The sequence below is a fragment of the Helianthus annuus genome, chromosome 7, assembly GCF_002127325.2.
Source record: "Helianthus annuus cultivar XRQ/B chromosome 7, HanXRQr2.0-SUNRISE, whole genome shotgun sequence".
Lineage (NCBI taxonomy): Eukaryota > Viridiplantae > Streptophyta > Magnoliopsida > Asterales > Asteraceae > Helianthus > Helianthus annuus.
In genome coordinates this window covers 137,108,514-137,124,422 of record NC_035439.2, presented here as the reverse complement: position 1 = coordinate 137,124,422, position 15,909 = coordinate 137,108,514, and the positions used below count along the sequence as shown (strand labels likewise).

General features: G+C 37.0%; 1 long non-coding RNA gene across 1 annotated transcript; it reads right to left on the bottom strand.

The window, feature by feature from the left end:
• Positions 1-14,019: 14,019 nt before the first annotated feature.
• LOC110917029 lies at positions 14,020-14,333 on the bottom strand. Its single transcript, XR_002580246.2, has 2 exons — positions 14,273-14,333; positions 14,020-14,197 (listed from the first exon to the last, which is right to left on the bottom strand). It is a non-coding gene; the product is annotated as an uncharacterized LOC110917029 (long non-coding RNA).
• Between the last annotated feature and the right edge of the window lie 1,576 nt (positions 14,334-15,909).

The window sequence follows — 15,909 nt, the reverse complement described above, 5'->3', positions numbered from 1 at the left end:
GGCATTTGTCGCACTTTGGGTGCGTTCCAGTATAAACCTTGCGTTCACCATCGAAAGCATGCACAGTTTGAAGGGGTTGTGGGTTTGGCGGAGTGACGACCGCGCAGTTTTGGCTTGAAGCCTTCCGCTTCTTGCCTTGGTTTCTCTTAGATTGCTGGGAGGGTTTAGACTCATTAGGGGAGTCAATGGTGGCTTGGTGCGCATTCTTTGTTGAAACCTTGTCAAAGGTTCCATGAAGAACACAATTGTTGTTAAGTTCGGTAGCTATGCGGTACGCGTCTTCAATGGTTTGAGGGTTGGCAGATGCAAGATGGTTTGTTAAAGAAGGTGCAACACAACGAATGAATTTGGCCACGGTTTTGGGGGCGGTTTCTACTTGACCAGGGCATAGAACACTAAGCTGCTTGAAGCGTGTAATCAAACCATCCATGTCACTCCCTTTTTGCGTGAGGTTCCAGAATTCATTTTCCAACTTTTGGAGTTCGTGAGGGGGACAAAAGTGATCCTTCATAAGTTGTTTGAGATCGTCCCACGGCATAGCGTGTGCGACCTCGTTTCCTCTCTTGTTACGCTCAGTTGTCCACCACTCAAGTGCCTTTTCACGAAACACACCGGTTGCATTCAAGGTTCTTAGTTCGTCAGGGCAACCACTTTGCAAGAAGGTAAGCTCGATGGCATCAAACCAGTTCATCATGGCGGTAGCGCCATTCTTGCCGGTAAATTCTAAGGGTTTACAAGCCATGAAGTGCTTAAATTGGAAGGTCGATTTGGGTTTGTCGGCCTTTGAGTCGACCGAACCATGGGGTGAATCGGTTTGGATCTTGCTAACAATGTCGGGTAGGACCTTTGCAAATTGTTTAGCCATAAACTTCATACAATCCTTTTGGGACATGGCGGAGGAGGTCGAACCCTTCTTTGACTTGAGTTTCTTGGATGAACTAGAAGACATCTAAAAGATTTGAAAGAGAAGGGAAAGGATGAGACTTTGATCATTAATTGAAAACAAGGTTTGTGTATGCAAAGCAAGTAGATGTTCAAGTACCAAGTAAAGTTCACATAAAGCATAAGTTTCCAACACACATTCAACATGTATAGCACATAAGTTGCGAATAGGAAAATATAAATTTAGTTGGTTCATGAGAATTATTATTGTTTGTGATTGCGATAATGTGCGACATGATTAAAACGACATTTCGAAATGAATGAACGTTCAAGTATAAAATCACATATAAATTGAGATACATAAAAGAGAGGCTCAATAAAACATAGGAATGTTTCGGGTAGAGAAACGTCGACAATTCCAAAGTGGGTCGAAAGTCCTTTCGATTTAGAGATATTGTGCTTTGGCCTATAAGTAAGATACTCTCGTCGAGAAGCGATTAACGGTATCTTACCCTTCCGGTTACTACACATCTCTAAATGATTGGAACATTCGGGACTTTGGCGAGAATAAAAAAAATCAAGGAATGGGACTTAATCGACAAGATGCGGGTTTCACCCCTAACTTGACGATTTCGTACCCTAAATGTGGTTGGTACTTGTCGGCCAAAATAAAATTTTGACACTTTGACAAGGGTCCACTAGAGTTGAAATGGAAATTACCATTAAGTTGTGGATGTCACTCCTAGCTTAATGGTGAAATTTCGTGCAAAAATAGATTAAAGGTAGAGTGAGAGTCGTTTACCAAATTGTGGGTTTCACGCCTATTTTGGTAAAGTTGTCTCGTTGATGTTACAAGAGTATAAAATAGCAAAAGTGTATTCGTGTTAGCCTTAGGAAAGGCACATAAATTTATTAACAAGAAGTGTAGCTAGGAAGCATGTAAGATAGAGCACAAATGTTTTAAACAACAAATAAGAGACAAAGTTCCTAAAACTATAGACTAGGGCAAAAGCATGGCAATTTTCCTAATTCCCTATAGTTATGGCTCTGATACCAATCTGTCACACCCCAACCAATGGCGGAAACATCGGGATGAGACGAAGTGTGAAGATTGCTCGAGACATCATAACGCTATTTGTGACAATAATTTAATAATCCAAATTTCATTTCCAAAATAAATGTCAAAACATTACAAGAAAAGCAAATAACAACATTGTTCAACATAACATAAACAAAATTGATACAACACTTTAAACCTAAACGTCTAAGTGAGTATTTAGGCATCTTTGCTATCCGTTTTCATTTCATCATCATCAACCTGTAACATGTTTAAAAATACAATTCAATGCAAAAGCAAAGGCGAGTATACAAGTTTGGTACGTACATAGCATAAGTTAAAAAGTGTGATCAATTCCTCATGGCAAGCATATGATTCAAGATAAACCTTAAATATGGCATGTGTCTAACATATCAAACCAAGAAAACGCAATATGCTCAAGACATAACCTCAAGTTTACGGGCGGGTCGTTAATCCTATAGCGCTACATATGTCAAGGTTTGGCTCGTACGAAGTTAATGATAAGTTCAACACATAAGAATAACCCAAGTTTAAAGTATCAAGTCATCACGTATACAAGCATGTTATAGGAACGTTCATGTGTTTAACAAAGTGTTCATGTGTAAGTTAATAGGTAAACATGTTACACCCCAAAAGTGGTAAAAGTAAAAAGGGGGAAATACGAGTATACTCACGGTTTACAAGTGGTGACTTGAAATTCCGAGAGCAAGTTTGTAGATGAATTAGTTCGGAGCACCTTGTCCTTCTACACAAGGAAACGTAGGTGTGTGAGTTTGGCGTATAACGGAAGATTATAGATTCGGAGTTTTTAATATATAGAAAGTAACATAGGTGAAAATAATCATCTTGTACGCATAACTCTTGTTCTTGACACTATTGAAACTCAAAAGAGTTGGTATGATTTCATGGATTCTAAGATCCATTAGAGTTGTAACAAGGGCATGGTCATAGATGATGTAACGTCCACTTAACAAATAACTATTAAGTCATCATCAAGTCTTAGTTACTTAGATGTATACATATAGAATAACTTAGATATTATATAGTTTACAAGTCTTATGATTCAAGCATGAGGTAGGAGATTAATGTCTCCATTTAGGTACCTCTTTGTGTCATAGAATACATACATGAGGTAGGAAGAACAAGCTTCCATTTAGGCACCTCTATTGTTCACCACTACACTTGTTGTTATAAACAACAAGGAGGGTCATGAACATACAAGTATCAAGGTATTAACAACAACTAATCTATAGCAAAACATCAAGTAATGAGTGGATTCTTATGAAGGATAGCCCAAGCTAATCCAACCATCACACATTCAACAAGTTTCACACTTGAACATTACTTGTGGGTAAAACCCTAATTAAAAACAGAAAGTTTATGAGGTTTTAACCTCTGATTTAGATGTCTCAACCTTGTTTTTAAGCTTAACCAACCATGGGATAAGTTGTAAGCATTAGGACATAGGTATGAGATGTGTTGGACACAAGTTGCATAGATTTAAACAAGTTTTTGATGAACATAAAAACAAACAGAAAGTTTATGGACTATTTCGGGGCATTTCCAGGTCTGATTTCTCCAAGGAGAAGTCTAGGAATCGAACCCCATGATTATACAAGCAAGTAGGAAAAAGAATCGAGTGAATCGGATAAGAATTGAGTGAGTTATGCTCATTTTCGTGAAGGGGTGTCAATCTACTCGAACCTTTGCTTTCAGCTACGGTTTGGAGGATGTTTTGAGAGTTTTTAGTGTTGCAAAAGTGGTAGGGAGGCTGGTTATAAGTGGTATTTATAGGGGGAAGGATTAGGGTTTCAATGGGTTGGGCTTTGGAAGTGTTTAGAAGGGGTTACACCTTGAAACTAGCCCACAAAACCCAACTATATGGGGCTGAATTTTGCTGAATTTGGGCTGCCATGTTTCTTTAGTTTTTTATTTTTTTAAAACATTATAATGAGTAATTTTATTAGCTAAGTTGTGTAATAATATGCAACAATGTTTCCCCTAACTTGTAACAAGGTGAAATATGAAATAAAACATGATTTAACTAGGCAAAAAGTGTAATGTACAAGTATGTAACATGTTTGTAAGTAACAAGTATATGTCACATATTTACAAGTTCAACATATGTTTGTAAGTATCACAAAGAAGTATCAAATGATCTCATGATTAATCGTATTATGGTGTATGTATAGTATGTAACAAGGAAATGCAAGTTTTCATTCATGATCAAAATCTCGAGTTTACAACGAGTACTAGAAGGAACGAGTACAATGATACAAAGCTTCCAAAATTAGCAACACGAGTAAGACAAGCTATAAATAGAAAGTACAAAACACAGGGCGTTACAGTGTTTTTCGCACAAATATTCCTTCTTCAGGAATTGTAGGGAGTTTTGAAGATGAACTTCCCTCTTCATAGACTGACCTATCTAATTTAAGATAGATATCTTGCAGCTTTTTCTTACCCATACTATAACTAACAAATAATCAGTTTAATAAAACACATAATCACATAATAGTAATCAGGAAAAATTAAGTATCTCTAAATACTTAATTAGCTTAACTCAGTGGCTCTGATACCACCTCATTTCTGTCACGGCCCCCGACCCGGTTTGACCCGTTTCCGGAGCTGCGGGACAGAAATCCCGTGATATTAATTTATGTGATTTTAGCAGCGGAATTTTATCATCAGGATCGTTTTAAAGCTAAAAACTTTTCCCGATTATTTTATTTCACAATTCGGGATAAAACCCCGATAATTTACAATAACATGATTTTACTGATAAATCTTTATTTTTAGAAAACATATTTCTCCATTTTATAATGAGCCACTTTCTTAAGCTTGAAATGCTCCCCAGCACTTTTCCTGAATTACAATAGATCACCTGAAACATGTTTGAAAAAGGTTTTGTCAGCGGGGAAATACTGAGTGAATCATTCATTTTACTAAAACGACTCGTTTGTTATAATTTACAGTATTAAGAGTTTTTACATATGTTTCTGATATCTACCAACTACCCACAGTATTTGTCACTCGACCGGATCTGTGACTGTGGTCATATCACCATTGGCTGCCCCAATAAATGACGTATATCACTTAATTTTAGGTTCGCCCACCTAATGTGATTAAAACAGTAGTAATGTGCACAATACCCCACATACTGGCTGTAATTTGGTGATTACATAAACTTAATCACTGTAATTATAATTCTGAAAATAATTTGGAGTATTGTAAAACATTTGATAAAAAGAGAATGACTCACATTGCAGATTTAACACGGACAGAATATGGTTTAGCCTTGTTAACCTAATTTAAATAATAATGCACACAAAACCGGGTTAGTGATCAATACATCATTTACGATAACTCACGAGATCAAATTCTCACAACGAACGACAAAGTGCAATACTTAAACATCCATCGATTTAACGACGAACGACAAAGTATAACCCTATGTGGGCGGCACTTAAACATCCATTGGATATATTGATCAGTCGGAAAATGAATCGTAATAGCGATCGAGTGATTACCCTGTTTTGCGGCAGCACTTCGTGATCAGTGTGTGTTTTGGGACTGTTTATACTATAACTCGACGTATACAGAGATTTTGGCCGTCGTTTCAACTTCTCAATTCAAGTCCCAATGTCTGCTATTTATAGTAATTTTTGGGACTCCCTTACGGACCGTATGCCTGATCCCTTACGGTCCGTAAGCTAAGCAGTCTAATTATAGGCTGCCTAGACTCAGGACTAGGCTTGCTGACTTTACAATTTTCTCAATTTCTACTGTGACAACGAAAATTGTTGATAATTATCAACTAGGGTTTATCCCCCCTGAGTTTTAGGGGCCCTGATCCTAATTCCGATTGTTCTGGAAATTTTAGGGTTAGTGCAGAATTACTTGGGTGTCTCAATTAGGGTTTTCTTATTGACTAATTATCATTCTAATTATGGATTTTAATGAGAGTTATTACACAAAGGGAGTTCTGGAAGAATGCAACCCTTGAAACACAAGGAGACACTACAACCACCATACACTCTTTTATAAAGGGGAAAGAAGTCCAAATCACGCCACAATCCATTTCAGAGGTCTTTCAACTCGGTGACCAGGAAGGTAAAACTTCTTTCACTAAAAACGAGTTACAAACTGACTTCATTGAAAGAGGGTATGAAGCCATAATGATGAAAAAACTTACCTTACAAAAAGGTTATTTTCTTCAGCAACCAAATTTTTATTTCATACCCTCCTACTATGTGTTTCAAACAAAACCACTTCTTTCAATGAAATCCCTTTGAAGATTCAAAATCTGGGGTATGCAATTCTTCAAGAAGAAAATTTTAACTACTCTTGGGAAATTTTTAAAGATTTGCTTAATAATGTTGAAACAAAGTCATTCTTACTGTTTCCAAGGTTTCTAAGTTACTATTTTGAAAAGAAATTCAGTAAGGATGATTTAGCTGTAATAAATCAAGGTGAAATTACTCAAATAAACAGTTTAACAACTGAAACTTTTTCAAGAATGTTAGCACCTTGTAAAACACAAGCAGAGGTGCCTGAGCAGAATTTAGCAGCTACAACTGCTCCTCAGGTATCTACTGCTGAGCCCACTGCTCTAGGTGATCAAAGCAGCAGACCAACTGTTTTGAAACCCACACCTACAAATCCCAAAAAGCCAAACAAAAAGAAAAATCAAAAACCCCCCAAACCAATCAAAACGGTAACTCTGGAGGATGAGATACCAGAGCTACTGCCTGTGGCAACACAAATGTCACAAGACACCACTGCTGCTACTTCCTCACAGCAGTTGGTACAAATATCTCAACCCATAACCATAACTCCTCCTGCTTCTTCACAAAAAGAACAGGTTGTACACAAAGGGTCACCACATTATGATGCTCTGGATACACTCGTTTCAATCATCCACAGCTCAATGCCCGGGGCAAATCCTCTTTCTACACCCACCATCACATCCACAATTCCACCAAAAACACAACTTTTGTTGGATGCAATCGATTTGAACCAGGCATTACTCAGTCCTTCTCAATCACCTGTCAATGAGAATATGCCTCAACAACTGACTGAGCCTGATGTATCATTCATTGCTAACCCACCAACACAACCTGAGGAGGTTACACCCCTTGAGTTACAAGTAACTCTTAGTGGTAATCCAAGTGAAGCAGCCACTACAACTGTTGAACCCACTGGTTTACAGTTGGACAGTGGTTACATCAATAAGACTTCCTTGGAGGCAATTCCTTTTATAGCACCTCTGCCAACCACCAGTGGATTTATTTATCCTACTGGCAACATCAAAAGGTTGTCAAGTGTTGAAGGAAGAAGACCCCAGTACCAAGAAAAAGGGGCATCAGTGGTTAAAGTTTGGAGTAAACTCCCTACCTCTACCACTGATAAAACCACTGCTAGTGGGAAATCAGATGATCCCAATCATTTGGGTGATGGTTTAAAGTACCAGAAATTGACGGCTCGTGTTGAAAAACTTGATAACTCTGTTGCAGAACTCAAAGATATGCTACAACAGTTGTTACAAGTACAAAAGGTACAATCCACTGCTGTTCCACCTCAAGCACCTGCTCCACCACAGGCATCTGCTACAAATGAGCTTTGGAATCTATTTCAACCTTTTCTCCATCATCAAGCACAACTAGCAGATCAGCAACATGAAAAACATGTTCAACAGCTGAGAAATGCAATAGAGTCAAGGTTCAAGAACACTCAGGCTGATCTAAAGGCTCTCAAAACTCAGATCCTGCACACCACTGGCACTGCTCCTCCACCAGTTTTCTTCATTGAACAACTTCCCGAAGATAATGCCAAAAAGGGGGAGAAAATTCAGGAATGGAGAAGGAAGGGAATAGAGGATGGTCTCTACATTGCACCAGAAAATTCAAATATGACCAAACAGATCCCTCTGCCAGATGGAAGCAAGAAAATTGATGTGACCACAAATGCACTGGCAGAAGCAGTTGCAAGTGTAAAAAGGGATAGAGAGGCCAAAAGGAAAGCCAGGGTGGATTATCCGGATCTGGGTACTTCAGGGTCAAAAGATGATGAAAATCTTGTTGATGAAAAGAAAAAGCCTACAAGAAGAGTAAGGCTACCCAAATCCATTCCAATCAGACGTTCAAAGTCTGCTACAAAACCACCATCTAAAACAGCTGTTGTAACTCCTGTTGTATCCACTACTGTTGGTACTTCAGTGGTTTCAACATCTGCTCCCAGTTCAACACACACCACCTCAACACACACTACATCCACTGCCTTACCACCATCACCACCAAAAACAAATTCACCTCCTGCCAAAAGGCAGAAGACAACAGTTGTTACAACATCTGCTGTAAAGACAACAGTGGTTGGAACACCAGTTGTTTCAACGACTGTTAGTCTATCACAAATCACTGCCACTACATCTACCACCACTGTTCCATCCACAACATCATCAGCCCCTCCTCAAATAAAGAGGAGATGGCTAATTCTCAAAGATGATGTCACTTCACCATCTCAACCATCTTCAAAATCTTTAGCTCTTGTCACAAAACCAAATCCAGTTGCTCTCTCTTCGTTTCAAAAGCACAAGCCCTTACCTCCTGCAGGTGCTCAATTTCCTCTTGAACTAGAAGCTGTCAGAGAAGAAATAAAATCTTTTTATTATGAGGATGACCCTGCCAAAAGAAGGTTGCCACCAATAAAAGGATATCCCTGGCCTAAAAATGTTGATGAATATTTGAAGATCAAGGCCAAGCAAGCAGAGGATATTTCAAAGAGAAACACACAAGGGAAATCTGACAAAGAAATTTCTAGAAACTATCAATATCTGCTCACACAAGTCAGCTCCCTTGAACGATTTGCAAAAAATGTCAGTCAACAAATTTCAGAAAGAGCAGCTAAAAATTTAAAGAAAGACTACATTGAAAGCATTATGGCTCACAAGAGGTACAAAGGAGAGAGATACATGTACAAAGAGTGGACTGTTCCTGAGCTTGAATATGAAGCAGCAAGAATTCAAGACATGATAAAAAGGAAAGTCACTCACACTCCTCCTGACTGGGCAAAGTTTAGAAAGAATGTACCTGACAAACAGGTAGAACTAAAGAGAATGAGAGAAGAACTGGTTGCTGCTGAATATGGAAACAAAAGACAAGTTGCTAGATGGAAAGAAGATGTGGTCAGGACAACCTACAAAAGGTTGGAGGAATTAAGAAAGAAAGATCCAAAAGTTCCTCAAAAGCCTGACTATCCTGAAGCAGAGGTTTCAAAAAGACCATCAAAGCTGCAAAACAGGAGAACCACTGCTCCAACTGGTGCAGCCATCTACAAAAGAAGGACACACAAACAGTTGGGAGCTGAAACATTTCAAGAAATTCTTACTGGAAAAGCCATTGTACAAATAGGTTCATTGGTAATGTTGAAAGAAGAATTTGAACTGGAAAAATCTGCACATACTGCTCAGCCAGTTATGAACAGGCCAGCCTCACCAAATACTTCTGCAAATAAACATCTCCCAAGAAACCCACCAGGCTCAAAAATACAAAAGTGGGAAACTGACAAACAGACCTGCGTATTGACCTTGCTCAGGTCTGGTGGAGAAGTGGAGAAAATATCAAGGGAACAAGCTCTTGGCCTGAGTCTTGAAGATTTGCAGGATCTCCTTGATCTTCCACTTAGCAGGGATGATGAAGACACAGATGCCCTTAACTTTGAACTACAGTTTAAAGGTCAAATAAGGGAACTGTTGATGAGGCAATAAATGTCCACAATAATGAAGAGTTTTGGCATTATCTGTTCCAGGGGGAGATTGTTGGGATTGAACCCTATCAGAGGAACAGATAATTAAAGCCAAAACTGGATCAGAGCAGTGGATCCTAAATAAGCAGATGTTTTCATACAAATCTCTCCCCTTGAAAGTGATTTCAACAACTGCTGACCTCCTATCTGCTGATCTTGCTAAATGCTGACCTACAACTGCTGCTCAAGTAAAGACCTGATGAAAGACTAAAGCCCTGCTGATTCAATCTACTGCCTTGAGTCAAGCTCTGCTGATCCGGACAAGTACTGCTGGGTTCACAGCAGTAGAAGGTTGCAGCAGCTGATCAATAGTCTGTTTTGTAATATAATGTAGTAGCAGTAGTTAACACAGCAGTGTTTGTATAGATCAAAGGTTAGAGTTTGTTAGGAGGTTAGATGTCACTTTCATGGTGACGTCAGCTAAGATGCTCAGTAGTTTGCAAGTGCCTATAAATAGTTCAGTACTTTGTACTGTTCTATTAGCTCTTTTGCACAATCGTCTTCTTTGCACGAACAAACAACTGAGCTCTGGCTGAGTGGGAGTTTGCATTCATTCATCAATCATTGTAATCGTTGTTGAAATAAATTCAATCTTTCGGTTCATTGTGTAAAGATGTTTGATCAAAGTATTACTCTCGTTTGATTGTATGTAAAGTTTGTTTTCACCATAATTCCGCTGCACTTTCATTCACTTTCACTTTAATTACAAACACAAAATACAATCAAAATCAAACTCAGATCCAACATTACATCATAAAGTGACAATAACCAAACCATCAACCACTAGATATAACTAAACAAAAACATGTATATGGGCCTACTTCATCATTCAAAATCATAAATTTTTTGTACCAAAACACGTTATATCATGTTCATACATATAGATACACATGTGCATTTTATATATTGCTAATGTAAAAAGTAGTGTATTACAGATGTTAGTGTAAATGAAAGTCCTATTATATAATACTGGTCTATGCAGTTAATCTCGGCGATATATTGGTGATATATCACCAATATCTCAGTTATCAGACCTCCACAAGAATATCGGTTTAAAATCTCAGTAATAATCTCGATCCCGATAATATTGGCGATATATACCGATATATCGCAGATATTTTCTATATGTTATATCGGTCGTCTCGCCGAGAATCTCTCGGTTGGGCCAATTTTACATTTTTCTTTATATCCTGCCCGGAACATCGATTTGCTTGAATTCAAAGCGCGTATTCAAATATATAAGAACATCGAACCGAACCGAAATTGGAAAGTCATTAATTTTTTAAGTCCCTCCAATCTCGATTCTGGATGCGTATTCATGAAATCAAGTCTTGGGATGAAGCATTTGATGAAAGAGATGAAGAACAGAGGTACTTGAGAGGGAACAACTGCAATAAGATGTGGGTTGAGAGTAAACCCTAATTTTTGAGAACGTGTCTTTTAAGTTGTGAGCCCAGAATTGTTTTTTAGAATGGCCCTATAAGTTCATAAAGTTGGGTAATGGGCTTAAATAGTATTATTTGGGCTTAATTTTAACATCAGAACTTAAGTAAATATAAAAATAATTTATAAAAGTAGCACGAAGTTTAACTAATACTAGACCTCTAGTATATATATAGGGGATGGATCATGAGAAAACTAGTTTAAATGAGAAAACCAAAAAAACTAACTAAAAAAACCTAAAAAACATACCCAATTTTTTTTTACATTTTTTATAAAAAAATTGCTATATTTTATGCATGGAAAAAAAAATTCCAAAAAAAAAAATAATTTTTTTTGTTGTATTACACATGTGCACTATTACGGATATAGTGCACATGTGTAGTACTCATATAATGCACATGTGCAGTACAACAAAAAAAAAATTTTGAAAATTTTTTTATATATAAAAAATAGCGATTTTTTTATAAAAAATTGTAAAAAAAAAATTGGTATGTTTATAAGCTTCTTTTAAAGAATTTTTAGTTAGTTTTTCTAGTTTTCTCATTTAGATGTAGTTTTCTCATGATCCTCTCCATATATATATATATATATACCTAGGGTAGGGATAGTGTACATTAATTCAGAAGTGTGAGAAGTGTATTTAACACTATATATAACACTATATAACACCATATAAACACCGTATAACACTATATAACACCATATAACATCGTATAACACTATGTAACACTATATAATACTATATAACAATATATAACACTATACATCTATCATAGACATGCTATCAGACAAAATATAGTGTTATATTTGTTATATAATGTTATATAGTGTTACATTGTGTTATACGGTGTTACATAGTGTTATACGGTGTTTATATGGTGTTATACAGTGTTATATATAGTGTTATAATACGCTTCTCACACTTCTGGATTAATGTACAGGATCCTCTACCTACCTACCTATATATATATATATATATATATATATATGCATATAAATTACCGATATCTCACCGCGATAAACGATATCTAAAATATCGGTCCTTGACCGATAACCGATATTTTTCCGCATTAACTGCATAGATACTGCTAATGTATTACCGAATTTGTCAAAGAAATTATACATATGCGCATGTGCATCGATAATTGTTACTCTAAGCTATTTTATTTTTAATTTTTTTAATGACGAAATATATCGATTTTTTTTAAAAAAATATTATTTTTTTTGGGTTTTTATGTTTTTTTTTTTGTGTTCACATTGGTTCTCGCAATAAGAGTGGTTCTCAAATGAACTCAACCCTATATATATATATATATATATATATATATATATATATATATATATATATATATATATAGGGAGCCGCTAGAATGAGAACCACCTCGAGTTGTAAGAACCGCGAGAACTACACCCCACGGAGCGCCGTTCGCCGCGATTTTTTTTTACAAGTAGATGTGTGCATTATAAACACGGCCATAAAAAATCACGGCGAACGGCGCTCCGTGGGGTGTACTTTTTTACACCTCAAGTTTGGTGGAAAAAAAAAAGAAAAAAGAAAAAAAATTAAAAAACACCAAACTTGAGGTGTAAAAAAGTACACCCCACGGAGCGCCGTTCGCCGTGATTTTTTACGGCCGTGTTTATAATGCACACATCTACTTGTAAAAAAAATCGCGGCGAACGGCGCTCCATGGGGTGTAGTTCTCGCGGTTCTTACAACTCGGGGTGGTTCTCATTCTAGCAGCCCCCTATATATATATATATATATATATATATATACTAGCCACTTACCCGCGCGATGCGGCGGGAGTGACGATTTACAATAGAATACTCGTTTACCGTTAGTTTATCACCTATAGGTTTGGCGGGAGTGACGATTTACAATAGGATACTCGTTTACCGTTAGTTTATCACCTATAGGTTTGTTGTTCTTCGATTTCAATATGGCGCGATAAATTGTAGCAAGTGAATTTAGAGAGAAAAATGGCTCAAGATTTTAGGGTTTCATTGTTTAGAGATGTAATCCGGGTCAAGTAGGATCTATTAGTACCTTATGTAATTTAAATTGTAATCTCTTAAAAACTCATAAGTTAATGATTATAAATCATATACATTGCCGAATATAATCTAAAAAAAAAGTGTAATTCAAATCATATACATTGCCGAATATAATAAAGTGACCATCTTTATTAAAAAAAATACAACCTATAACATGTCGGTTTGGACCAACACAACAACACTCCTTTGTCCAACTATTTATACTTGTATTAAACATAACTACAAAAACAACATTAAAATGTTAAGTGTTGAAAAGGTAACGCTGTCTGATTACTTACTGCACGTTGGCAGATATTTACCAATACATATGCTCTAAAGGTCAAGTCAAGATTTGAAACCTGCCAACCGATGGGTCAATATTGTGTTTTATAACAGATGAAGTGATGGCATATCTAGTAAAGTTAACCACATAACCCAACCAACCATTTTCTTGCTACAACTAACTGATTCCGAAGATCCATTTTTAGAGTTCGAAAGCCTATTTTGACCCGTTAGTTGACCCAAACAATGAACTTGAGTGGCAATGCACACAAAGAATAACTTTACCTTTTGCTGTGCATGACACTTCGTACAAGTGTATACAAGATAATCAATTATGAATACATATTGGTAGCTAGCATCATAAATATGAAATTATCTTGTTTTTGTTGGTCCAATAGTCGTTCCCATTCAAGCATCAGAAATATGTAGGTGGTTTCTAATATATAATCAGAACATGCATACATACATACATCTGTTTTTTTTTTTAAAAGTAGTTCACTACAGCATGATTGCTTTTTATTATAAACTTGAATGGCTATCATTTCAAATCCAGAAAACTGATTTGGGCTCGATTCAAGCCGACCGGTGTCACTGCAGTAGTCATAGAATAGAGTAAGTACGGAAGTTCTTTGTTGCGTCAAACCACAGGTTCAACCTCTGTTCCCTATTACCCTGCATATACCAAACAAACTTGCGATTAGTTTATGCACAGCTATTCATAATCATTTTATCATGAAATAAGGATACCTGAACAAATGTCTCGCTCGACCAATAGTTTCCCTTGACGCATTATGCAAGGTTCGCTCGGTCCAACAACTCAAGCAAATGTTTTCTATGTTTTTTAGGGGGAAGATGGGTGCATCTCTCCACAGGGCATACAAGACACAGGTCATTGGCGGAAGCCCGCCAAATTTAACATATAAAGTTTTTTTATATGTTAAATATGGCGAGCTGCCGCCAATAACCTATGTTTTGTATGCCCTGGGAGAGAAGCACCCATGTTCCCCCTAAAATGCAAAGAAAACATTTGCTTGAGTTGTTGGATAGATTACACAGGCTCAGTTTTTGCATCACAGCCTCAAACACTTTCAGTTCAGATAGATTACACAGGCTCAGTTTTTGCATCACAGCCTCAAAACACTTTTAGTTCAGACAGATTAAGAACACAAGGTCAGCTTATGCATCATAGACTCAACACTTTTAGTTCAGATAGATTAAGAACACAAGCTCAGCTTTCGCATCACAGCCTCAAACACTTTCAGTTCAGACAGATTAAGAACAACAAAATCCGCATCTATGGTCAAGCCTGAACTGTTCTTCGACCTTTTAAAAGGAAGACCTTTAACACTGGGTTTCTAAGATAGCTCGTTGGAATGATGACCTGTCATAGCTTGGGTGTTACATAAACTGCCAGGTCCCTTTTAAGGATATCATTTGGCAAATCAGGCTTTAACTCTTTTTATAAGTGAGCCGTTTGCCTCGAATCGGTGGATCTCTCCACAGGGCATACAAGACACAGGTTATTGGCGGCAGTCCGCCAAATTTAACATATAAAGTTTTTTTATATGTTAAATATGGCGAGCTGCCGCCAATAACCTACGTTTTGTATGCCCTGGGAGAGAAGCACCCATGTTCCCCCTAAAATGCAAAGAAAACATTTGCTTGAGTTGTTGGATAGATTACACAGGCTCAGTTTTTGCATCACAGCCTCAAACACTTTCAGTTCAGATAGATTACACAGGCTCAGTTTTTGCATCACAGCCTCAAAACACTTTTAGTTCAGACAGATTAAGAACACAAGGTCAGCTTATGCATCATAGACTCAACACTTTTAGTTCAGACAGATTAAGAACACAAGCTCAGCTTTCGCATCACAGCCTCAAACACTTTCAGTTCAGACAGATTAAGAACACAAAATCCGGAGTACACAACAAGAGTAATTTGCCACTAAACTTAAACAACCTTTAAAGCATGATGTACACGTGTTTTAAGCACAAGAAACAAATATGTAACCTGACAGGCTCAGCTTATGCATCATAGCCTCAAACACTTTCAGTTCAGACATATTAAGAACACAAGCTCCGTTAGTTCTCGCAAAGTCAACCATCATAAAAAGAAATCAAGTATTAGTAAAGATTTGATATTAGTTATAACCAGTACACTATTAACTTAAAATAAATTTAATATAAATCACATTTTATCAAGTTGCAAATATAAAAACCTTTATTCTAAAAAAAAAAGAAAAGAAAATTGATGAATGATGATAAACTTTACTTTACCTCTGCTTGAGTGAGCATGAGACCACTAAGTGAGGGAACATTCTGCATATGAAGCCCCCATCGATTCGAATGAAGCAGCGTTCAGCGTCACTAAAGCCGATTCCG